Below are 27,477 nucleotides of genomic sequence, written 5' to 3' on the forward strand. Positions count from 1 at the left end.
TGCGAGGAATTGTCTGTATGTGGCTCATGGCCTGGACAATGAGTGTCACGCTCACCACCCTAAGTGGCAGCGGGACATTCCTTATGTCACACAGAACCCTTTTTCAAACTTTTCTGGCTCTATATTCTGTGAAGCTGGCGAAGTGAAATAAAATATATGCAAAGTTGGAAGCCTTTGGTTTCATACCTTCGCACTCCTCTATTTAAAGCCCCCAAACAAAGAAGTGTGGATTAGATGCGCACTCCAAAAGTATTACATAGCCACATATGCAATGACAAAGCGCCATAGGAAGAATGTATTACCACCATCTGTGTTGTCCACGGACTGTAAACACATATAAGCATTTGGGAACAACCACAAAGAAAGCAGTGATACTCTGGATTTATGACGTAAGCCCTTATGTGGGCGAGATTCACAGCTGGTTCACTGATTCACAATATAAGCATGTATGTGATTCTCATATACCTGGAGTATACCTGTATTCTCTAACCTTGTGTGTGGAGAGTTTCTGTGCAGAGATTTCACTTTCTGAGGGCTGGTAAAATAGTGAAAATGCATTTTATTTTTATTTTGTCCCTTTCATGGGAAATATTTTTCCATGAAAACTCTTTCCTTCCTGCTCTTCATTCCATGTGGAAATTGACATTTAAATGCACGTTCTCAAGCTTTCTGAAGCACTTGCACCTTGGTTTATCAAAGTGTTGGTTTGAAACTGACAATGCTTGGGAAGAAAAACTTTACAAATCTTTTAGTTTACTGTTTGGGTGTTTACCTCATTTGCAGTTCAGATCTCTATCCACTCCTCTTACTCGCCACTAGGTATACCCACATCTACTCTTCGAGGTGTCAAATGAGGATGTGTAAGTTACACATACGTAACTTACATACGGTCTGCTGCATTTCTATTTCACGCAGAGCTATGTATAATTTAGAAGTCAGTAGCTTTCTAGATTGCCTGCAAGTCAGACATATGTGACTTACGGCTTTTCCATATGTAAATTCTCATATAGTTTGCGTATAACAGTCTTTGAAAGGTGCAGAGTAAGAACGTTTAAGATGCAACACAGTTACACAAAAACAAATTTAGATAAACCAAATAATCACTCAAAGAAAATATTGAAACCATCAGTCCCTACACTGCCCAGATCAGCCGATGCTTATGTTGGAGATTTTTTGCAGACATTTTGTGTTTATCTGGTGTAAATAGCGTGTGTTCACACAACCCCGTCAGCGACTGGCAACAAATGACCGCATTTCTATGAGCTCATCGAATGGGGAGAAGCTTTACAAGAGGTGACCGAGTGTTTTTCCGCTTAGTTATTGTTTCTGTTATATTGTGTTGTGCAGATTCCACACAAAGCTGCTATTTCCCGATTAGATATAAACCAGGCGTATTCAGCAGCACCGTCAACAAATGTCCTCATGGGAAGAAAGGGATGGGTGCTGCATTCACCAATTACTATTTGGAGGGTGTTTACAAAGACATTTTGGAGTGTGCAAAGTTGTACCCCTGTTATGCTCTTTTATGTACTTGAACATAACTTTGTGAGCGGGTCTCAAAACATGCAGAATGGTAACTAAATGGGAATAGTGAGGGAATATGCATATTCAATTAGTAGAAATAGAAAGGACAGTGCCCGCGTCATGCTTTTCTAACAGGGAGTTGGACATTTCAGTGTTAATTCACACAGGCATGTAGAAGTGGATAAAGAGCGCTCCTGTGGTACTGCCTCCTGTACTCACAAATGCTTTGTGAATTGGCTTTGCCAGGCATTTGGTTGGTTCTGGCCCAAGGCTTCAGTGAAAGCATGGCTATGGTGGCAGAGCAAGGACACATTTAATGAAAGACTCTTTCTACCCTTGAAGGGAAAACTAAAATAAGAATACAAAATATGTTATTGTCTTCTCTTGGCTCACAAATACATTTTGATCAAGTCTGAAGGAGATTCAAACCTCTTTACGGCAACATTTAGGAGCGCTCAGAGGCAGAACAAGCATTCACAATGATGACATGCCTGCCATGCAAAGAAAGTGGCACTTCAGTCGTTGATCAGCTTAGGCAGTCAATATGCCATCATACATGCAGTTTGTCACTCATTCTTGTACTTGTGCATCCTCTCATCCACCCTCCGACTAATTCTTGCGTTCACCCATTTACACAACTACAGTATAACACACACAATTCTAACAACATATGCACGATAACTTGAAAGAATAAAAGTAGAAAAATATTGTTGTGCAGTCTTCTAAACATGGCAGCCATATGATTGCAATAACAACTAACAATAAGCATTGCAGTGGATGGCCTCCTTGAAACGGTATTGTACGTGGTGTATGTTCATTTAATGTTTAAGCATACATGGCTGCCATCTTTAGAACTAACAATTTGGCCATCTTGAAATGGTACAACAGTGATACACTACAGACAAGACCATTCCATGATGGTTCTCCTAGTTTAGAGACAGGTGCTTTGTGGGATGTGCTGCAGATGAAATGAGCAGCAAACAATTGACATGTTGGTGCTGCTCTCAAAAAAAGGGAATGAAAGAATGGAAAACTAAAGGACTGACCCAGCACTCCTGGCACTGAAGACCACTCATTTTCAGGCAGATGTTCACATGTGATAAGTCAAATGCCATCACTCATGTCAACAGAATCAATGGCTCAAGTGGACTAAACCACTGCCCATTCTCTATGCTGTTATATACATACATAAGTTATACAGAAGCGATCTGCACTATATAGTTTTACATGACTCAGAGTATATATAGGAAGAGTGTTTTTTGTTTTGATGATAACTTTTGCGCTGTCTGACGAATCTTCATGAAACTTTGCAAAAAAAATAAAAAATCATCCACCCTGTTCCCTTACTGGAAAGTTTCAGGGTGATCCATCCAGCAGAGGTTGATAATACGGGGGATCCCAAAACGCTTTTTCTCCATGTAATTTCGAGGGGGAAGTTTATACACCAATACAGAAAACCGGTGAACAGAATTACACCATATTTTGCAGAAAGCCAGATTTTACTTAGAAAGTGTGTTAACTTATTTGTGATTTGTTGTTAATATGTTCTGCCATTTTAGAGAAATGAAGGTTAAAAATGATGACTGGCGGCAGAGTCAAGCTGAACTGAATTAAAAAAATAGAGTGATTGCAAGGGCTTTTGTCCTGTCGGTCTACTTGGTACCATGGGTACCGGTGATCCCACAGTACTGAGGGATCTGCTTGGCTGGCAGCAATATGAAGAAAAATGTTATGGCTGCCGTTGTAGGGGTGTCCAAGAGTGATCCGTTGGGGCCAAAATTTTAAAAAGAAATTTAGCGCACCGGTCCAGCAGTTTTCTCAGAGGTTTTTGACTGCTCCTGTGGGATACCCATGAGACAAAATGTTCCCACCACGTGGTCCCATGAGACTCAACCGGGAGATAGCAAGGACTCTCTTGCTACAGCAAGAGTCCCTTGGGACCAGAAAAAATATTTTTCTTAAAGGAAAATGTGTGGAGGAGGTCTGTGGCCAGTTGGCGATATTCCATGGTAATCCAGAAAGGAAGATTGCTCTGCAGAAAAAAATGGCTGATCAAAATTACACCAAAATTGAAAAAAAGTTGCAATTTTACTCAGAAAGATTGCTTTTTGTGGTTTGGTGTAAATCCTTCCAACCTTTTGACAAGTGGCATCTGGATAAGGGCTTGGATTGGCAATGAAGGGGTTAACACTCTGAAAAGGTTGGGCATATAAAACAGTGTCTTTCGATTGGCAGAGGGAGCCATTGGCCATTTCGGTACCGCTGTACTGGCACCACACTACGAAATGATCTGTTTGGCCGGGTGGAATTCTGAACAAAATATTTCAGCCGCCATTACGGGACTCGGCGACTCGTTGGCCTGGCTCCCAAACCCCCTCTGCGCATGAAGACCTTGCACAGCAGTTGGTTGGTTGCCCGCAGAGGGGGGCAGAGGGTGGGGGCAGTGGGTACGCCAGGCACTGGCGCCAGGCCCCACTGCGCATGGCCAAAGTCCCTGTGCATCAGAGGGTTGAGAGGCTGTGGTGTGTTTCGTCATAGGACCTGGCTAGAAGCATGTCTGATGGCAAAACCCCCACTGCATCTGGCAGAAGGCTGAGTGCAGGTGGGGGTTGGACACCCACTGGACGAGGGGTTGGTTGACTGGAGGCCAAGCCCTAACTGCACCAGGCCGAATGACTGCTTCTAATGGGGGCTAGGGTAAAGGACTTCGCTAGAGATCAGCCCCTGTGTCCAACTCACTACATGGCCGTGCGAAGCAGGGGATTGGGCGGCCATGGAAGGCTGGGCATAGGACCAGGCCTGAGGGGGTTGGGCATATGACAAGATTGACTACAGTAAAAAAAAAAAAACTGAAATTCACTAAAAAAATGAAAGGATAAAGTTAATTTATAGTTAGGCGGTGAAATGAGATCAAAACTAATGTTTGAAGGCAAAATAAAACCCCCTGAAATTCACAAGTTATGGTTTACTGAGCTAACCATATCTTGTGCCCCCTCCATGCACTACCTATGACTTCACATATTAACATCAGTCATGACATGTTGAATGACATTGATGACGACATCACTGATGACATCTCATTTACCATCATTGATGCATCACTGAAGACATCATCCAGTGATTGTGACAGTGTTCTACAAGCTTTGTGGATTCGATGAAATCTTCAATCACTAACTATTAACCCCTCGCTGGACACCTACCATAGCTATGAAGCCATCCAGATTTGATGGATGTTACCGTCTTTGTACTGGTACTGACCGACCTAACAAGTCAAACACCTCCATTGACTTTAATGAGGTCACCCCCTTTTTAGGTCTCGCCTGACCCAGCGCATGCGCTGGTCTGGCGAGACTTAATGAGAGGGTTCCAAAGAGTGCTACCAGGCCAGCCTAGAGCTTCTGTGCATGTGCGCGGGCGCGCGCGCCGCGCTTTACAGCGATTACTTTCACTTTCGCGGCCGCACGCCCGCTTTGCATAGCCAATAGGTCTCGCTTTTGGGACCTTATAAGTATTTAGTTATGCAACTGTTGCATGGCTAAACACTTATAAGGTCCCAAAGGCGAGACCTATTGGCTATGCCAATGCTTGTTTAGTCCTTGAACACCTTTCAAAAAAAGAGTTCATACACGATTCACCTTCACTTGGTCACCTTCTGAGAGACTTCCCGTGACCCACAATTTTAAGTCAGAAAGGTTGTCGGGTCTGCTTTTAACAGTGATAAGCCATCTTCTGCTGTGGATTTAGGAACGTTCCATTGTTTGATGGTGTTGGGTTGGGTTTTAGCTTCTACAAACCTCCCTTCATTGAATGGAGTCCGCGTGGGTGTTAGCTGCCAGGGCATTCCTTTGTTGAAGATGGATGGTTGAATTTTAAAGTCTTATGTGGCACCAATCCCCGTAGGGTCTTGTCAATGACTCACTCCCTGGCCTGCCTTGACTCATAACATTAAATTGTGGAGCTCTGCGGATAATGCAGCCTGCTCTACCAGCCCCGGATGTGAAGTGCCAACTCGCCATGCCACCCAGCCCTGGCTCTGCCAAGGCGCATGGCCACCGTGACAGCACTTAAGCTGGAAGTCAGACAAGAAGGCTGGGAAGAAGATGATGCATTGTTTATGCACGATGGGAGCAACGCGTTATGTTTTCCAAAAACTCAAACCCTGGTTTATATAGATCTGCGGCCTATAGTTTAGGAGCAGCCAAGGTTGTCCTCAGTGTAAAGGAATGCGCGCGCCGGATTTGCGGACTGGCGGCTGCTGCAGGCCAGCGTGTTTGTCTTTCGATTGGGCGTTATTATGACGCAATTTCCAATGTTCCCACAGTTTCAAATGAATGCATTTGTTTTGTCCTTATGATGCTTGTGATATCCAGGAGCCGAAGCGAGCATAACAGCAGCAAATGAAAGGGAGACAAGCGTCGCCTTTGCACATAAACCTGCAGGGTGGACGCTGTTGGGGCTCAAGCCATACTGGCACTGTGTCAGGATACCCACACTGGGTCCCATCCTCATCCGGGGACTGTTCTATAATGAAATATGAAATAGGATGGCCTTCTCTGCCCAGCTCCTCGTGGGGGTTCTGTGGCTTTTCGGTGTTTAATAGGCAAATGGGAAAAGTTGTGAGACTTTCTTCACTTCAATTCTATAAAAATACATTTTTTAAAACGTCAGAAACTTTGTGAGTTTCGTGAACTTTTCAAAATTTAATTAAAAAAAACAGGGGGAAAGGTTTGATAAAAATAAGTATTTATGGGAAAATAACACAAACAAATTTACCTTTCACCTCCAAAAAACTTTATGTTGGAAAATATCCGTGAAAGCTCGATTGTGTAAAGTGAACACATTTTGCAGTTCGCTTAGTGAAAATGTGGTTCACTTTCATCTTCACGAGTAAAATTATAATTGTCCAGAAGAAGGTGGAAAACCTGTGCTTAAGGAATTTGTGGAGAATTAAAAAGGAAGTGTTGCAGGGCACATTTTTACGTTTTCACTGGACTGGCCCACCCCCTCCAACTACCCAGTATCTTTACTTAACATTGCTTTTGGTCCTGGGGAGAGGGATTTAAATTACAAGTGGGAAGCCATTTGCACCTGATCGTCTCCATGCTTTTCTTCTGCAACTCCCAGAATGATGGATGGGAGCTGACGGAAAACCCATCTCCCTGGCTCTTTTGCATTGGCTGTCTCTATATGATGGGGCCGCACCACTTTGGGGGTGGGACAGACAAAGGGACATACTTGGGACAGACAAAGTGAATATTTGGAACGATCCTTTATTAATTTAACGGTGAATACTTTGCAGTCAATGCAAAATCCCAAAAATGTAAACAGAAAATGTAAAAGACAAGCATTGGAAAAACCAATAGGTCTTGCCTATGCAAGAACTATTGGCTTTCCGAATGTTTTTTCGCCATGTTGTACACCAGCATGGCTGCTGTACACCATGGCTAAAAGTTAGTGGCATAGAGGAGAGTGGCATGGAGTGTCATAGCTTGGAATGGTGAAGAGTGGAGTAGAGTGTTGTGTTTTGGAGTGCCATAGAATGGAGTCGCATAGAGTGGCGTACAGTGGAGTGGTATAGAGTAGACTGGTGTAGAGTGCAGCAGCATAGAATTCAGTGGTGTACAATGCTGCATCATAGAATAGAGTGTTGCATAGTAGAATGCAGTGGTGAGGAGTGCAGAGGTGCAATGTAGAGTGGTGCAGAGTATAGTGGTGCAGAGTAGAGTGGCTTAGAGGACAATGGTGTAGAGTGGTGCAGAGTAGAGTAGCATAGAATGGTGTAGAGTAGAGTATAGTGTCATAGAGTGTAGTGGTGTAGAGTACATTGGTGTAGAGTGCAGTTGCATAGAGTGGTGTTGAGTACAGTGGCGAAGAGCGCAGTGGTGTAGAGTTCAGTGGCATAGAGTACAGTGGTGCAGAGTAGAGTGCTTTGGCATCAATTGTAGTTGCATAGAGTGCAGTGGCCTAGAGTGTTGCAGAGTATAGTGGCATTGAATGCAGTGGTGTTCAATGCAGCGTCATAGAATGCAGTGGTTAAGATTAGAGTAGTGCATAACTGAATGCAGTGGCAAAGAATGGAGTGGTGCAGAGTGGAGTGGTGCAGAGCAGAGTGGCATTGAGTCCAGTGGCGTAGAGTATAGAGGCATGGACTGCAGTGGTGCAGAGTAGAGTTGAGTGGCATAGAGTAGAGAGTGAAGTGTCGCAGGGTGGAGTGATGCAGAGTGCAGTGGTATAGAGTACAGTGATGCAGAGTGACTTAGAGTGCATTGGCATGGAGTAGAGTAGTGCACAGTAGAGTTGCATAGAGTTCAATGGTGGACAGTGCAGTATTGCAGAGTAGAGTGTCATAGAGTGTGGTGGTGTAGAGTGGCGTAGAGTGCATTGACATAGGGTGCATTGGTATAAAGTGCACTGGCATAGAGTAGAGGGGTGTAAAGAGCAGAGGTGCAGAATAGTCTGCAGTGACGTAGAGCACATTGGCATACAGTACAGTAGCATAGAGTGCAATGGTTTAGAGTAAAAAGGTGTAGAGTACACTGGCATAGAGTGAAGTGATGCAGAGTGGAGTAGAGTGGCCTAGAGTGCAGTGGCATAGAGCAGATTGTTTCAGAGTAGAGTGAAGTGGCATAGAGTGAAGTGGTGCAGGGTAGAGTGCAGTGGCACAGAGTAGCGTAGAGTAGAGTGGCATAGAGTGTAATGGTGTAGAGTAAAGTGGTGTAGAGTAAAGTGCTGCAGAGTATATTAGAGTGGCGCACAGTGGTTTGGCATATAGTACAATTGCGTAGAGTGGAGTGTTGCAAAGTGGCGTAGAGTGGATTTATGCAAAGTACAGTGGAGTGGTGTAGAGTTTAGTGGCGAAGAGTGCAGTGGTGTAGTGTGCATTGGCATAGAGTAGAGCGGTGCAGAGTAGAGTAGAGAGGCGTAGAGTGAAGTGGTGTAGAGTGCAGTGCTGCTGAGGGGATTAGAGTGCTGAGGCATTGAGTGGTGTAGAGTGGAGAGGTGCAGAAAAGAGTGCAGTGGCTTGAAGTGGTGCAGAGTACAGTGGAGTGGCGTAGAGTGGAGTATGCATGCTGTGGTAGCACATTGCCTTTACAGACAACACATTTTCAGTTGAAATAACCATTACATTTGCACAGACATACAGCTTCACTAATACAACCATACAGCACACAAATGATAATGTGTGGAAATGCCATCACCTAGTGTATTCATTTGTTTTGATCATATTAAAGTATTTGTTTACAACACACTTCAGAATTAACAAAACATGTGCTTCCTTTGTGCGTTCCTAATTCTTATCTATTCTGAAATACTTGCACAGTTCTTTTAAATGTTATTGTGCGCTAGAAATAAACCTTTCCTACTCCCAGTATTCAGCCAGCGTGTCATATAAATCCTCTAACTTTTAAGTCAGAGAAAGAAAAGTAAATACCAAGCTCCCTCAGAAGACAGAGCCTGACATTTGACCTCTGTCTGAAAGCACAGCAAATGTGACAAGATAAGAACAAGATATACAGGTCTGTTTACAGAAAGGAGCACTAAAATAAAAATGGAAGGGGAGTGGTGTGAAATGGCTCTGATCCTTAGGAGTGATTGACTCACCCTGGACAGCCTAAAATAAAAAGGCCAACAAATAGAAAGCCAGAAAATGTGAGTTACAAACCATAAAGCCAATGATAAGCTACTGGCGGAATGCATTCTCAAGGAATCTTTCAGAATGCCTCCAAGATATCTTTAGAGAATCAGACAGTCTGGTAGGCTTTGATCTAAAAAATCTACAGCGCTTCTAATAGTTGTGGTTTATTTCATTTTATAGCGACCAGGCAGGCACAGTGAGTGAATTTGCAAAGACTTCTGATTTGCAAATTTTCCATTGTTTTTTTTTCAAATTCACCAGATTCTTGAACTGGGAATCTTGCAAAGTTAAAAATGAAAATGGTGTAGATTAAGAAGCCTTTTCTTGTTGTGAAAAACTGGTGGACCGCTGCCACTGTTGCTCAAAAGCCCTGTGATTTCTCACTGATTGAAGTCCCAGTTTCATGGCAGAACTTTAGAAGGAGGAGAATTGCAAAATACAACTCCAGAGGGGCAGCGGTGTCGTCACCATTAGCTCAGGGCTAAGGGGAGATGAGTAATTTAAGAAAATATAATCTCCACACTTCAAGCTCCTACCACCTCAAGCCATCACTCACTTGCGTAATGTCAATTAGATCCCTCACTACCAATTGGCACCCCTTTTCCCAATGCCAGTTAGTGCCCCCCACCACCCAATGACACCATTTAACTGATGTCAATTAGACCCCACCCACCCAATGGTATCATTTACATATTGTCTATAAGATACCCCCCTATGCAATGATACCATTTACCTGATATCAATTAGATCCTCCACCTCTCAACAGCACAATTTATCTGATATCAATTAAACCTCCCCACTGACCAGCAACAACATTTATCCAATGTCAATTATTACATCCTGAGCAAACACAAGGAGATGGTGGACAGAGCGCTGAATCTTTTCAGACACTCACCCCCAGTCACAGATCTGGGTTGAATCCATCATCGTTCTTTAGCTCACTTCTCCACCCCAGTTAAGACACAGCTATATGCAAATCAGTCTTGACCCTGTGCCTCATGAGAACAGTCCAGCCCAAATTGCCAAGCCATGTCTTCCCTGGACCGGAAACAAGCATCCTGGGACCGGTTTCAGGGTTACACCACTCATCAGCCAGGCTAGCTTGAATCCAGTGGCAAAGTGAGCAAGGGACCCACGTCTGGGCATACCCTGCCAACTTAGGGCGAACGGAGTGCTGAAACTTTTCAGACACTCACCCCCAGTCACAGATCTAGGTTGGAATCCATCATCATTCTTTAGCTCTCTTTTCCACCCCAGTTCAGACACAGCTATATGCAAATCAGTCTTGACCCTGTGCCTCATGGGAACAGTCCAGCTGAATTGCCAAGCCATGTCTTCCCTGGACCGGAAACAAGCATCGTTGGACCGGTATCAGGGTAACACCCCTCATAAGGCAGGCTAGCTTGAATCCAGTGGCAAAGTGAGCAAGAGACCATGTCTGGGCACACCCTGCCAACTTAGGGCGAACAAAGCAAACACAAGGAGAGGATGGGCGGAGTGCTGAAACTTTTCAGACACTCAGCACCAGTCAACAGCATGCGCACGACATACAACGTAGGGGTAGGACAGCGAGGACGAGGACGGAGAGCGGCCATGGAGAGGAGGAAAGAGATACTAAAGAGGATGATGGACGGAGCGTTTGAGCAAATTAAACACTCACCCCCAGTCAACTGATCTGGGTTTAATCCATCATCATTCTTTAGCTCACTCCACCACCCCAGTTCAGACATGGCCATATGCAAATCAGTCTGACCTGTGCCTCATGGGAACAGTCCAGCCCGAACTGCCAAGCCATGTCTTCCCTGGACCGGAAACAAGCATCCTGGGACCGGTTTCGGGTTCATAACCCTCATCAGCCAGGCTATCTTGAATCCAGTGGCAACGAGAGCAAGGGACCCATGTCTGAGCATACCCTGCCAACTTAGGGCAAACAAAGCGATACTAAAGGGGATGATGGACAGAGCGTTTGAGCAAATCAAACACTCACCCCCAGTCAACTGATCTGGGTTTAATCCATCATCATTATTTAGCTCACTCCACCACCCCAGTTCAGACATGGCCATATGCAAATCAGTCTGACCCTGTACCTCATGGGAACAGTCCAGCCCGAACTACCAAGCCATGTCTTCCCTGGACCGGAAACAAGCATCCTGGGACCGGTTTCGGGTTCATAACCCTCATCAGCCAGGATATCTTGAATCCAGTGGCAAAGTGAGCAAGGGACCCACGTCTGAGCATACCCTGCCAACTTAGGGCGAACAAAGCGATACTAAAGGGGATGATGAAACCGGTCCTAGGATGCTTGGTTCCAGTCCAGGGAGGACCTGGCTTGTCAGTTCGGGTTGGACTGTTCCCATGAGGCACAGGGTCAAGACTGATTTGCATATGGCTGGGTTCAAACTGGAATGGCATGGTGAGCAAAAAACCGATGGATTTGGGCCCAGATCTCTGTACTGGGGTGAATGTATGACATTGTTCTGCATTCTGTCCATCAACTGTTGTTTTTGCATTTGTCACCCCGAGTGGGACGGGTATGCTCAGACGTGAGTCCCGTGCGAATCAAGCTATCCTGGCTGAAGAGGGGTGAAACCCCGAAACTGGTCCTAGGATGCTTGGTTCCAGTCCAGGGAGGACCTGGCTTGTCAGTTCGGGTTGGACTGCTCCCATGAGGCACAGGGTCAAGACTGATTTGCATATGGCTGGGTTCAAACTGGTATAGCATGATGAGCAAAAAACCGATGGATTTGGTCCAGATCTCTGTACTGGGGTGAATGTATGACATTGTTCTGCATTCTGTCCATCAACTGTTGTTTTTGCATTTGTCACCCCGAGTGGGACGGGTATGCTCAGATGTGAGTCCCGTGCGAATCAAGCTATCCTGGCTGAAGAGGGGTGAAACCCCGAAACTGGTCCTAGGATGCTTGGTTCCAGTCCAGGGAGGACCTGGTTTGTCAGTTCGGGTTGGACTGCTCCCATGAGGCACAGGGTCAAGACTGATTTGCATATGGCTGGGTTCAAACTGGTATAGCATGATGAGCAAAAAACCGATGGATTTGGGCCCAGATCTTTGTACTGGGGTGAATGTATGACATTGTTCTGCATTCTGTCCATCAACTGTTGTTTTTGCATGGAGAGGAGGAGGCAGTCTCAGCAGGCAAGTGCCTTTTTAAAAAATAGATAATTTATTAAGGAGGGGGAAGGGAGCGGAGCTGAGTTCCATAGAGTTTTTTTCCAACTCCGTGGAACTCCGCGAAGCGGCACTACCCCAGCTCCACCCGGGCTTAGTTTAATCCCCCAACTACCTTCCAGCACCATTTGCCTGAAACAGTCTCACCCTAATAGATACTTACCTGTGTTCCCATAGCTGAAGAGTCCGTCGAGTCACAGCTCTGCACTTTTTGTAAAACTTTGTCTCTTTTTCAAAAAATAAAACTTGCAAAACATATTAAAAACAAAGAGGTTCAGCTTTAGCGACCATCAATACCTGCAGAAAACTGTCTCCTTCTGAGCTCGGCTGACCTACACAACCTGACCTGCCCCCTACATGTCTCCCTGCTATACCCTATATTGTCTACTACTCCCACCCCTCCCTGCACCTTACGCCTGCACAAGGAGAGTTGCAGCAGCCATCACTCGATCTCGCGCCATGCGGTGCCCCTCTCACAGGACATCCTGTGGCAGGAAATGAGCACCTGTGAGCATCAGGCAAGTGGGACTTTTCCTTGGGTCAAGCAAGACATTTTACTCCCCTTTGGCAAAATCAAGATCTAATGGGCGAAAGAAAAACTTCTCACTGCTGTAGCTATAGGGAGGGGGGGCTGAATTACGAACTCGCTTCACTTGGTAAAACCAGATTGGTCGCACACTGCTACACCTACCAGGCGTGTTCCCCCAATGAAAATGGTCCCTGAAGGTCAGCGTCGGCGGATACACCTATGCTCGAGTGTGAATGCAAGTATGCGTGGCGTGTGCCATCCCTGGACACGTGTTTCGAGGTAGTTGCCTCTCGTCAGCAGGGAGTAGGAAAATGTGTGGGGTTGCTGTGTAAGCTGCTAAAATCGTTATCAGGTCTAGTACCTCTCGTAGCGCGCAGGTGCGTAACCATGAGTCCGTCGACTCCACCGGCTCAAGGGAGCCTGAATATAAAGTTAAACCAGATTGGTCGCACACTGCTACACCTACCAGGCGTGTTCCCCCAATGAAAATGGTCCCTGAAGGTCAGCGTCGGCGGATACACCTGCTTCACTTGGTACTCGGGCATCTGCGTGGGCAGACTGCCGAAAGAGGCATGTTGATAGAGTCAAACTTCACACCAAAGCATTCTGTCGTAGATAAAGTGGCCCTCCTGTATTACTCCTTTACATACTCCTGCATACCATGGCGAATTGGCCCCAAAGTTTCTAAAATTTAAATAAAATGTGACTTTTCAGGGAATACTCACATTCAATTAGTGCAAATAGAAAGGACCCGCCCTCTTTGCACTTTTACTAATAGTGACTTGGTTGTTTGGTGCGATTCACAAAGTCGTGAAAGAGTGCGTAAAAGAGTTCTCCTGTAGTATTACTTCCCATCCTGGTTAATGAGTTTGTGAATGAACTGCAAGCTGCTACCACAGGTGCCTGCACCCCTGCTGCGTGTCTGGATACATGTGTGTGCTGCAGACATGGAGACAGGGTGCACGAGGCCTGGCTGAGGCTCTTTTACACAATACCTTAGCTAGAGACCTGGCAGCCAGCAACGGAGGCGCCTTTCTTTTTTTCTTTGCTGTTCAAGGCGCTTTTCTGCTCAACAGTCAGTCGCCTGTTGTTGTGCAGGTTTGTGCAGGATGAAGATACCGACCCAGGTGAAAAGAACACATGCAGCGCTTTTCTTGCAGGAGGCATTTCCCTGCTCCGTGGCGGGGCCAGGGCGGCCCACGAAGGGCCCGTGTATCTGATGCCCCAGACACACTCAGTCGATGCGGCTTATCGAGTTTGTTCAGTGGCTGCATTCAGTCTTTTTGTAAGACAATGAAGGTCAGAGTGCCCGCTGCTGGGTGATTTATCGGCACATTTGACACAATAACGTGTTTGCCCTCACACATTCAAGGTCCAAAACCTGTGAGAAAAAAAACACCTTTTGTAGATAAGGAGGATTGGAGAAAGGCCTGAAAAAAATGGAGCCATAATTTCGTGTGTTTGTTAATGTTTTCCCCTCCATTTTATATTATTCCCTTAGGGCAGAAGGTAGACCCAAGGGGCAGATGTACTAACATTTTGCGTCGTGGCTTTTTTTTGCGCAGCCAGGACGCAAAATGTTACTAGAGATGAACAGGGGCTGCTCGCATACCCTCGCAGTGCAAAAACACCAAATTAATCTTCAAAAGAAATAACGTTGAACAAATAGAAGCACAACGTGCTCGCTGCTCTACACAGAGACAGGCTGGAAAGACAAAACAAAACAGGGGGACTGGAGGGGGTGGAGGGAGACTTTGTGTTTCCTGCAAAGGGCGAATTGGGTTGGTTATCTGACTTGGCAGGACTGCCTCATGTGTGTACGGTAGGAAAGCGAGGGCAGGATTATTAGAAAATGTTAGAAGAGATTTATAAAGCCACGCCAGGCCCAATTCGCCAGTGCTTAATTTGTAAAAACAAAAGTAAGTGCCAGGCCACTGCAGCTTGTGACACACACTGCCCCTGCCAGCGCTGCCAATGGCAGTACCAACACAACTACTCACCATCACACTCTTACAAGTGTGACAATTGAGCCTACTCTAGACCTCCAAAGCTATAGGAATGGCTTTGGCAGCAGTCAATAGCAATCTTTAGCAGCGCCACCATGTGGCAGAATGGCATAAATCCCCGGGGGTTGACAATTAAGTGCTAGTGCTAAGCACCAGAAACTACCGGCTCAAAGTAAGCACTGCTATTCGCGGATCCTTGTGAGGCTTTGTTTGCGTTACTGTGCTCGGGGATCCGTTTCATGGGTGGAGCGTGGGCGTTGCCATGAATTCACCCATGGATTTTGATGCAATCTCAGATCTACTAAGGTCAAAATAGTGCGACTCCCACACCCAGGCGTAACGAGTAGAAATATCATTAGTTCTCCTTGTTAATTCCTTTTTCTATGTGTGTTGCATTCCGTATCACACATAAAACCAGCACTGGTATAGCCAATAGGTCTCGCTTTTGGGACCTTATAAGTATTTAGTTATGCAACTGTTGCATGGCTAAACACTTATAAGGTCCCAAAAGCGAGACCTATTGGCTATGCCAATGCTTGTTAGTTATTTATGTTAGTGCGGAATCAAAGTGCGCGCCCTCTGGTGTCTGTGGTTGACAAACGCCTTTAAGATAAGGTTTCTTTTCTTGAACTTAAAACAGGTTATATATATATATAGATTGGTGACGCTGAAAAGAGCCGCTGCTCTCTGATTCCGGTTCCCGCTCCGTGTGGTAAGATGCACAGAGCATAGGGCACACCGGAAGCTTTTATGGGGGAGTCACAAGCCTGACCCCAAGAGATTGCGTCACGTTTTGACAAAACTCATTTTCTCAACAGGTACGTTTGCTTCTCTAACGCCTGCTTTGACAGCCTGAGCCCAGCGTTATGCAAAGGTTCACTATGCAGTGGTAACCATCGCACACATGTAGTAATTGTTGTTGCCTACGCCTTAAAGGTTGTAACGAATTGGAAATACCGTGTTAAATTACAAAAGCACGCAGTCAAACATTCTATGAAAAACGATCATGAGTGAAAAAGATATGAGGTCACGGATGAAAGAATTTGGAGTCACATGAAGGGGGAATGAACTTTAAAAGCACAAGGAATGTAAGAACAAAGTCCTCGCTAAATATTTTAATTGTGCACGTCATTAACAGTATCTACATCTATTTAGAGCACATTTATTAAAGTATTTTAAACCATAAACATTCCCTAAACAAGAAGCGCATCAGTTTCAGAGCAGCGTTTACCGGGTTCATACTAACATTTGTTGTCAGTGTGAGCACCGAAGCGTAAAACATCCCAAAATAAAGAGTCAGATGTCAACCCCCGTTCTCTGATTCTTCTTTACAAATAATTCAAGGCACAATCAAACACAAGCGGCCGGGCGGCCGCGAAAGTGATCGCGATCGCGATCCAACATCAAAGTGGCCCTGCGGCTGCGAAAGTGAAAGTGATCGCTATCGTGATAACGATCAAACATCAAAGCGGCTCTGCGGCCGCGAAAGTGAAAGTAATCGCGGTCAAGCGCGGCGCGCGCACCCGCGCACATGCACTGTAGCTCTAGGCTGGCCTGGTAGCACTTTTTGGAGCCCTCTCAAAATGTCTCGCCAGAGCAGCGCATGCGCTGGGTCAGGCGAGACCTAAAAAGGAAAATGCTTTGAAGGTTTGTTTTTGTGCATGAAGGTACCCAAACTGCACTAAAACAATCATGATCATAACACAGGCACTCTTGAAGCATGGCTCAAGGGTGCCTGCATTGGTGCTAGGCAGCCTCAAGTGCACCAGTGCAAGGCAGGAGCAGAAGTGTACCATATCTTAGTAAATAAGGCACATTTCTGCTCTCTCCGTTTTAGAGAATGCGTAGAAGCAACTTTGCTTGCTGCCTTGCATTGCGTGGAACTGTAGTAAATCTGTCTGAAAGTGAGAGTCACCCTCGCCTGGCGCTAGCATGTTCGCGTTTAGGGGGGCCACATAACACTGTGCATCAGGGGGCCTGCTGCTAATGAGATGCCTCCACATCTGGTTGTGCAGGAGCGTAGTTCAGCGATGTGCAAAGGGGTGTGCTTGTTCACCCCGTCCCATTACCAAAGTGTGGTATGCTTGGACTGACAAACGGAATACAGTGCCCATTGTTGGATGAAAATGTCTGCTTTATTACAAACATCACATAATACTACAAGAGTAAACAATATAAGAACATCGCCATTGAACATCATGATGCATTTTTGTGATAATGCAGGCATAACAAGTGAGTTCTATGCACAAGCGCAGACGCCCTCTGTCTTCCTGTGAAGGAGTTGTCACCCGTGGTCAACCACAGCTACATGCACTCACTACCATCACACTCCCCAGTGAGTATCACTAGGCCGGAGCCTGTAGAGCGATACAGTTTGTTCCAGGGAGCCATTTAGCAACGTGCTGTTCAAGGGGAGCCCTGTATTGCAGACACAAATACTTGCACCCAGTAGCCCAGCATCACCATGGGGTGCCCCACTCTTAGTCATATCTTAATTGGGATAGGAAACAACTCCCTCAAACCTGGTACAAACCCTCTTTTCATTGCAAGTTGCTTGAGAGACTGAGGAAGGCAGAGGACATTTCGGTAGCAACTCAAACAGCAAATGCACCTAGAAGGCATAGATAAGACCAAGGCAGTGTCCATGTGCCCCTAAAATGTCCAATCAAACCCAAGGCAAGCATGAATTGTATTGTATTGTAATTACATTTATATAGCGCTTACTACCCCAGACGAGGCGTCAAAGCGCTTTTTCGGCGAGTAGTACGCTACTCCGGGACCCATAGAGGATTAGTGTAGAATTAGTATAGTGAAGCATGCAAGTATATTTTAAGTGGTGGCTAGGTTAGTCAGTTATTTGGATTTGGAATGATAGCAGAAGGATAGAGGAGGAAAAAAGGTTTATATAGCGCTTGTTACCCCGATGGGGTGTTGAAGCACGCTATTCAGGAAGCCCATAAAGGATTAGTGGTGAATTAGTATGGTGAAATATAAAAGTAATTTGAGTGGTGGATATTAGTCAGTTATTTGGAGTGAGAAGATAGCAGAGGGATAAAAGGGGAGAAAGGTTTGCATATAGCAGTTGTTACCCCTGATGGGTGTTAAAGCGCTTTTCTGGCGAGTAGCACGCCACTCCGGAACCCATAAAGGATTAAATTAGCATAGTAAAATATGAAGTAATTTGAGTAGTGGATATGTTATTCAGTTATTTGGGTAGAGAAGGGTAGGTGGCGGGATAGAAGAAGTAAAGAGGTTTGTATTTATATAGCGCTTGCTACCCCTGATGGGGTTTTGAAGCGCAAGTAGCACGCTACTCTGGAACCCATAAGGATTAGTGTTTAATTAGTATGGTGAAACATGAAAGTAATTTTAGTGGTGGATATGTTAGTCAGTTATTTGGATTGAGAAGGGTTGGGGAGGGGTAGAAAAGGGAAAAGATTTGCCTTTATATAGCGCTTGTAACCCTGATGGGGTGTTGAGACACTTTATTGTCGAGTAGCATGCTACTCTGGAACCCAGTGGTGAATTAGTATAGTTGAATATAGAATTTGAGAAGTGAACATGTTAGTCTGTTAATTTTGATTGAAAAGGATAGTGGAGGGATAAAAGAGTGAAGGATTTTTTTTTTTAGGTCTTAGCAGTAGGAGGAGGCTTTTGGATGAGTAAAAAGGAGTTTTGGATGGGAGGAGTCGGAGGGAAGAGTTTAGAAAGGTTTGTTTTAGGGGATCGGTATAGTAAAATAGGTGTCAAATGATGCAAGGAGGGGTAGAGTAGGAAAGAGTCTAGAAAGGGTTATTTTGGGGATCATAATAGTGGTATGGGGTTTGGGATAAATGAGAGAGTGGATGTAGAGGATATATTGATAGTTGTATAGGATAGGCTAGTTCATTGGAAAGAGTGGTAGAAAGAAGTTTGAGATGAGTCAGAAGGTTGGGCTAGAAGATATATTGAGAGAAGTATAGGCTGAAAAATAGAGTAGTGCATTGGAAATGCTAAATTAGAAGAAAGTGATAAATATATAGATCCATAAGTACATTGAAAGTATATAGCTGCATAAACGAGGTAAGTATATGTAGATTAAAGATATTGCTAGAGGCACAGGATGAGAAATAGAGTAGTGTATTGGATATGCTTTTTCAGGAGAAAAGAAACCGACACACAGATCCAAGTACATAGATGCACAATGGAAGTATGTACATGTAGACCAAAGATGATTTTTATTTATTTATTTATTATTAATATTATTATTTTTCTCTCAACAATATAATTATTTTATATGTTTAAACAAAGCAATACACAAAGATAGGTACATATCTATAGTGAAAACAAATGCTTATATACAGAGGGATATGCTGTAAATTTCTCTTTGTGTATGGTTCTTATGTGGGGAAGAGCCAATTCTTGAGTAGTTTTCTGAAGATAAGGTGGTTTGCGGTGGACCTTATGTTGGGGGGTAAAGTGTTCCATAGTTTGGCTGCTTGAACAGAGAAGGATGTGCCACCCATGTGTTTTTTCTTGTATCTTGGGATTTTGAGGCACGATGCTCCTTTAGAGCTCATTTAGAGCGGAGGTTCCTTTGTTGAATGTGTTTGGTGATTTTATTCCTGATGAAGAGCGGTCCCATTCCATCTATTGCTTTATGGGCCGTGGTTCCCAAAGGGTGCGCCGCGGCACCCCGGTGCGCCGTAATGAGGAGCCAGGGGCACCGCGACCACAATGCGTGCAGACAAAGGGCCGCTTGTAAAAACGGCGGGATCAAACCTTGACACTGTCCCTAGAAAAAACAGCTTTTGAATGAGGTGGTGAAACGCACACCGCTTCCAAGAAGCCACAGTAGCGGGGCTGTTAGGGGCTGGGGTGAGGTAGCAGAGAGCTCTTGCAGTGGGCACAGCCTGAAGCGCGCGCTGTTTACACACACACAGAGCCATGGCACTGCGAGTGACGTGTGAGTGAGAAGGGGCAAGCGCTGCGTGGTCTGCAGGGTGAACCAGGCGCGTAACACCCATTGGACTCAAAGGGCTTCAGCTCCTCCCCCCAGCCCCCCGTCGTGTGTGGCAGCCCGGGATGAGACACCTTACCGGGCAAAAAAGCAGCCGCACCCGAGCACTTCACAGGTCTTTAAAAGGCCATTTACATGTCAATGAGGCCTCGCTGTTGTTTCACCCCTTCTAAGAGCCCCTGCAGCTCCACTCTGCCGATTGCTTAAAGTTCAGCCCCCCCCCCCGAAATCTTTGCTCAGCCCCCCCCCCCCCGAAATTTTTGCTCAGCCCCCCCCCCCGAAATTTGGCTCTAGTTGCGCCTCTGGGGTGAACAGCCGTCAAAGTTTCTCGCTAATGAGAAAGATCAAAAGTTAGCGCTGTGTTAAGCGGTTTATTTATAGGCAAAAATAATGACAGAATAGCTAGTACCAGCAGAAGATAATCTTATAGTCATTTTAGAGGTTGTACACAAACTGTAAGGAAACTGCATGCCTTTTCGAACCATAACCATGTCGAATACACATGAACCACAAATCAGAAGTTAACCAGAAAAAATATGCACTGAACAAACTTACTGGGTTATCAAATACTTTGCAAAGAAAAATCCCAGCTGCTAGAGTAGTACGCTCTCAATGGTAACATGCACAATGCATACAAAGTACACGTAGACTCGTAGAGGTAAAAAAATTGCAATAAATGGCAGACACTCAAAACACTAAAACAAAAGTTACGTTACATGAGGCAGTGGTGGCCGTTGTGCATGTATCAAAGGCAATCAAAATACAAGAGGTACCAAACGATACGTTACAAAAGGAAAGGTGACATATGTGCATGTTACAAAAGAGTACAAAGTACAAGTAGAGGTATAATACTGCACTAAATGGCAGACTCAAAACACAAAAACACCCTGGCAAGGGAGGGATTCCTGTGGGGTCCTGTGGGGTCCGTTCAGTGACTGTGTTGCACGGCACGCTCTCACTGACATTGCAGCTGAGGTTGTCTGTAACCAGGCTGAGGGGGAGAGGGGATTCGCCGGTTTATTTTCAGCTCCCCCTTGCAGTGAGCTTGGCCCCGCATAGTGCAGACCCGGTGTGTCTAATATACACAGAGTGCAACCTCTTCACCCGAAGCCACAGTGACCCCTGACCTCCATGTGTCCAAAGCCCACATCCCTTGGCATGCGGGGTATTTAACTAGCTCGAGCCTCAGCACTCACTCTTAGAAGAACTGGCACTTAAGTGCAGAAATGCACCTGAACAGACTGGGACATAAATTAACCCAGAAAAATGTTTTTGGGCAGCTTGTGGTGGCGCAAAGGACTGATCCTTATCCAAGATCTTTTTTTAAATGTCAAGTTACATATATAATGTCTAACAGACGTCACAGGCAGTTTAATACTACAGCGCCTGGAAGAGTAACTTGGAGCATTGTTTGTCCGCAGCAGTAAATTATGCATGTAGCTTCTCAATGACTTCCCAAACCAGATCCTCTCTAAATAGGAATGCAAGCAAACCAAGTCCGGTTCTGGCCTTGTTTGGCCTCATCACTGAGGTGCTGTTTGAGTCCTATGGCACAGCGAGTTTGGGACCCACATAGCATTCCTATCCTATTTAGGGAGACTAACAGAAAGCACAAAACCTGATTGAAGTAATACTTGAATTAATCGGTTCAGTGTTGCCATTGTCTGTGCGTCTTTGCTCCGGAGAATCGGTCTTTTGATTGTAACGTAAACATGTCCGTGGGTTACTGCGTTTGTCAGAGATTTCCTTTTGTTAGTTGCAGTTCACAGTGAGCTAATAACTGTCATAAAAGAACTGCAGGAAGACTTCAAGGTATAGATTTAGAAGATATGGGTTTTCCCCCCAGACTTTCCTTATTGAAATGTTGAGCAAATGGTTCACTTGTGTACAAATCTGTTCTTGTGATTAAAGAGAGCCCCAATCTGTTGTGTTACATTTGAAATTCTGAGTTTGTGCTTCTCCAGACCAAGTACTCTTCAACTATACTGCCTACCAATATGGATGACATGTGAATTCACCCCTTGTTATCCCTTGTCTTATGTAACATGTCCTATACACTGATTTGAACACCTATGTTTGATAGTCTCTGTGTAACGTGTGTGTTATGTACAGTGCTCTGACACCCTTCACTCTAGGGCAGTGCGACCGGTGCCACCGCACCGGGTGCTGACTTCGCACAGGGGCGTAAATTCAACAAAGGCGCTGCCTGGCCCTGCCTAGTCCTGCTGGCCCTGCCTGCCTCAGCTGTGCCTGGCTCTCTGGCCCGGCCTCGCCCTTTTGACCCCAGCTTTTGAACTATTGTTGTGTGGTTAAAAAAAGTTGCATGGAAACATATTTGGCTATTAATCTTGTATCGCTTCACACTTAACACATTTTTTATCAAACAGCTGTTATCTTCGTATTTTGTTACAAATATGATTATAATACCTTCATTGCATCCCAATTAATTTAAGGAAGACAACAGGAAGTACTCCCGAGGTCGGGCTTACATCCCCCACCCGGAAAAAAATGGTGGGGAGCCACGGCCAACTGCCAATTAGGTCAAGGGAGCCACGGGTCAAAAAAGTTTGGGAACCACTGCTTTATGGGTGAAACAAAGCAGCTTGAACGTAGATCTTCTGGCAACCGGTAACCAATACAGGGTTTTCAAGGCAGGGGAGATGTGGTCTTGTGGTTTGATATGCAAGAGTAGTCTGGCAGCCGAGTTTTGAATCCGTTGTAGTCTTTTCATGGTCGTTAAAGATGATCCGTGGTAGAGGCTATTGGCATAATCGAGTTTGGACAGAACAAGGGAGATGGTAGCTTGGACCTTGTGTGGAAATCCCAAATGAGGGAAAATTCATCGCAGCGTTTTTATAGTGACAAAGCTTGATCTTGCTAGTTTGTCCACTTGGGCATTCATCGAAAGCTTGGAGTCCATTGTCATTCCGAGGTTTGTTACTTCCTTCGATACTTTAGGCGGTGATCCCAGTTCATTAGGCCATGCGGCAGGCGGGTTGTAATGTTTCCATTCGCCACACGTGAGTGTTTCAGTTTTTGAAGCATTCAATTTGAGATGGCTCCAAGTCATCCACTGATCCACGGCTCTGAGACAGCTGAAAATTTGTGATTTTCCAATGTCTTTGGGGCATTCCAGTTGAAGGAGTATTTGCGTGTCATCTGCATAGTTATAGCACGTGAGGTGAAATTTATTGATCAGTACTGGTAATGACTTCATGTAGATGTTGAAAAGCATGGGCAAGATGACAGAACCTTGAGGGACCCCTGCTTTTGTGGAGTACAGTTTGGACGAGAAAGGTGGGGTATGGATGACATTAGTTCTGTTTCGAAGGTAGGACGCGATCCACTCTAGAGCAGTTCCCTCTATGCCGGCTTCATAGAGTCTTTGTTTCAGAGTGTCATGGTCAACCGTGTCAAATGCAGCTGAGATGTCCAAGAGGAGTAGCCCAGCAACCCCGTTGCGGTCTAATGTATTCTTCAGGTCATCCCAGATGGCAAGGAGGGCAGATTCAGTGTTTCTTCCCGGACGGAATCCTGTTTGGAAGTCTGAAAGTATGTCATTCTCTTCAATGAATTGTGACATCTGGGCGAACGCTGCTCTTTCTATCAGTTTGCCCAGGAAAGGTCCCTTTGTAATGGGTCTGTAGTTGTGAGGGTTCAGCTGGTCCAAGTTTGTTTTCTTCAGTAAAGGGAGTATGTGTGATTTTTTGAGTTCTTCTGGAAATTTTCCGGTGGTGCTGGAATCGTTGAGGATTCTTCTTACTGGAGTGGCAGCAGAGGTTTTTAAAAGAACTGTCTTAAAAGTTTGTGATGGACAGGGGCCAGAAGGGCTGCCGGCAGGCCTGCTTGCTTTGACCAGGTCCATAAATTTATCGTGTGAGATGTGTTGGAAGGAACTGAGAGGCTTGGTTAGAGTATTCTTGGATTGTTGTTTTGTAAAAGGGTTAGTGCTGGTGCTTTGTTCCTGTTTTAAGTACGAGTCCAACGTGTCTGCTTTGTCCGTGTAATGATTTGCCAGTTTGTCTGTGAAATCTTGAGTAACAGGATGAGTTCCTTCTAGGCAATTTGGTTTGCGGAATTCATTGAGTATTTTATAGATTTCTTTATTTGCACATTTAGCGTTTTGAATTCTGTCTGAATAGTACCTTTTCTTAGCTTTTTTGATATCTGACTTGTATAATCTGTCAATTTTCTGTAGGTGAAGTTTGTCTTGTTTGGCATTTGTTTAGAGCCAGGTACGTTGCAGGTTTCTAATTTGTTGTTTTATGTCTTTTATTTCAATGTTTCTCCAAGGCGCTTTTTTTCTTTTGTTCTGTTTTGTGGTTTTGAGTGGTATCAGGATGTCAAAAGCTTCCTGTAGCCACTCATATAGATTTGGACAGAATTTATTGTTTCCAGATTTGTACTTGATGTTAGTTGTGTTTCTAAGTGTTCCAAATTGAGTTTGTTCCACGGCCGACAGGTGGATGGATGTAAGGTAGTTTTAGGTGAGTCGCTTAGTGTTGTTTTATGTTGGAAAGCAAGCAAGTGGTGGTCTGACCATGTGACTGGAGTTATAGTTTGAAAGGTAACTAGTTCAGTATTAGCAAAAATGACATCTAAGATATGTCCAGCGATGTGTGTGGGTTTGTGGACAATCTGATGCTGGTTCAGTGCCTCTGGGCCAGTGATTACTGTTTTTGGATGGGTCATATTGGGTTTTTCAAACCAAATGTTGAGGTCACCCAGAACGGATAGGTTGGAGTGTATTGTTATCAGGTTTGAAACTGTGTCTAGAAGTGCGTCTGGGAATGTCACCTTGCTAGGTGGAGGTCTGTAAAGGAGCAGGAAGTTACAGGAGGAAGACGGTGTAGGGTTGCATGTTGTTAGAAGAGCCTCACAATTCTTTATGGAGATGTTGTCAATTTTAGTGATATGTATTGTTTGCCTGAATACAACAGCTAGACCACCTCCTTTTTGGCTATACAATTTTGGGTGATTGTTTGATAGCCTAGAGGAATGGCTTCATGCAGGACTGGAGCCATATCCTCTCCCAACCATGATTCGGTTATGAATAGTATGTCTGGTTTTGCATCTGTGAGAAGGTTGTAGATGTGATGCTTGTTTTTAGAGAGGGATCGAGCATTTATTATTAGACAGTTTAGAGAGTGGCCTTTGGTGATAGTGGGACTTTGTTTTGTAGAAGAGTGATCAGTATTGTGTGGGTTTATAGCAGGTGTGTTTTTCGTGCTGGCATTAGCTGTATTAGGATAGCAGTCGTGTAGCTGTTCTGTATCATGTTCCTCATCCAGCATACTAAGAAGGCATTTTGATCGGTCTGCGTGTGTATGTGGTGGAGATGGTGTTTGATAGTGAGTTGGAGTGCTGTGTTGGTTTTGTGGTGTAACATTGTTGTGAAGTAGACATGGGAAGCGAAATTGTGAGGTGTGGCATGTTGCTTATATTTTTTGCGTGTGTTTAAGGCGGAAGGTGTATGAGTCAGGGGAGCTGGTGCATGTAGTATGGTTCTAAATTGTCCAATGGATGAGAGGCGGTTAGAAGAGATTTGCTGTGTTGCTGTATCTGTGTTAGGTGTGGTGGAAGAGAGAAAGCTTGACATTGGAGTTTGTTCCTTTGTGTGGTTTGTGAGGTGGGTGAATGTTTGTATTTTGCGATGGTAAGTATTATGAGGTGTTGCGTTTTGAAGATCTTGTTGTGCTGGTGTGTGTGATATGTTTTGTTTTTGAGGAGTAGTGAAAAGGGGTGCTGATGTATATGTTTCATGCAATGGATTTGGTTGTATAGTATTGTTTGTGAGAGGAGGTTGTACGGTAGAGGGGGTGGCGATGTGTTTATGAATGATACAAATGTATCAGCAATTAATGCTCTGTGATGGAACAACATTGCTGACAGCATGTTTGAAAGAATCTGAAAGAATCATGTCTTTGGAAATGCTCCAAAAAGAATGTACCAATCCAAGAAAGAGCACAAAAAGGGCCAAGGCAAAAAAGGATTAAGTGGCAGATACTTCTCTCCTGCGGGCAATGGGAGCTGGAGCTGGTCCATCTTCTCCATCAGTGGCATGAAACCTATTGGTGATGCAAAAGAAGAAGATTCAGTTCACTTGCCACCCTGTATCATTCCTCACTGACACTGTCATGGCAGTCATTCTCATATTCCTACAATACTCAGGAAGCTGCCAGACATGACCTCACTCCCCATGTCTAACACCACCATCTACTCAAATGGTTTGTGACTCCCTCTTCACAGCATAAGCAGTTTTCATAGTAGACTACAATACAAAGAGTTTCAAAAATAAAAAAGAATATGAGAGCTCATAATCAACTGACCCTGCATCATTCTAGTGCTGAGAAAGGAGTGCCCTCTGACGTAGCATGCCACCTGTAGGGATGACATCCTATTTAGGTTTTGCCTTGCGAGTCATATTGTTTATTTACAGGGGGTTTAGAATCATCGCAGTGCTTACCATTGGTTAGCTTCATCATCCCTCTTCATTTCCCTGCTTCTTTTTGGTCAACGTGTGCTGGCTTCACTACCTCTTCGTGTGTTTGTCCCTGCACTGGAGCATCGCCCAAGTACCTCTTCCTTTGCCAGTGTCCTTCCACTGCTCCACTTTCGGAGATACCTTTTTCTTTTAGTGGCAGCAGTCTATAGAATAAGGGTATATGTGTATGCAGGCTTTCCCACCTTGTTGTTGCAATCATCCACCTACAGCTGCCTGTCGCCTTGCTGCCCCTCCCGCTCTGTTCCCCCTGTCTGATGTGTTCCTACCCCCTTTCTGCCCTCCTCCCACTGTTGCTTGTGTCGCTTGCCCAATGTTACCCTCTTTCTGCTGTCCTGTCCGTGTTGGCCTGTCCTCACCTGCCAGGACAAAGAAAATCACTATAACACAGCCAGCACTGACCAAATCATACGCTTTTTTTTAAACAATTTTTTAAGTTTTTGTTTTTACTTAAGCGGTGGTGTCCTACCACAGTGTTTCTTGCCCTATCCCACCCTGTCCTACATTGTTATTTGCCCCTGTAACCATTCCGACCCGACACACATTGCTTGACCCTCCCGTCCCCCACATAAAAAGCATTGACAAAGCCAAATAGCTCTTGCATACACAAGAGCAAATAGCTGTTTAGGTCTCGCCTTACCCAGCGCATGCGCTGGTCTGGCGAGACTTATTGAGAGGGCTCCAAAAAGTGCCAGCCTAGAGCTACAGTGCATGTGCGCTTGCGCGCGCGCCGTGCTTTACCGCGATTTGATGTTTGATCACGATTATTTTCACTTTCGCGGCCGCACGGCCGCTTGGCATTTGGGACCTTATAAGTATTTAGTTATGCAACTGTTGTATGGCTAAACACTTATAAGGTCCCAAAGGCGAGACCTATTGGCTATGCCAATGCTTGTTTTAGATGTGTTCCTAGCCCCCACCTATCATCTTCCTGCTTTTCCTCATGTTGCTTGCCCTCTCGCTGGACATTACCATCACTGGCTGTGTTATAACAGTTTTTGTTCAAACTTTATTTTTGGGGGGGTTCCCTTAAGGTGCGGTACCCTGCCGCATTGTTGCTTGCTTCCTCCTACCCTGTGCTGGGTTGTTGCCTG

This window comes from Triturus cristatus, chromosome 1_2 (genome assembly GCF_964204655.1).
Source record: "Triturus cristatus chromosome 1_2, aTriCri1.1, whole genome shotgun sequence".
NCBI classification, from domain to species: Eukaryota; Metazoa; Chordata; class Amphibia; order Caudata; family Salamandridae; genus Triturus; species Triturus cristatus.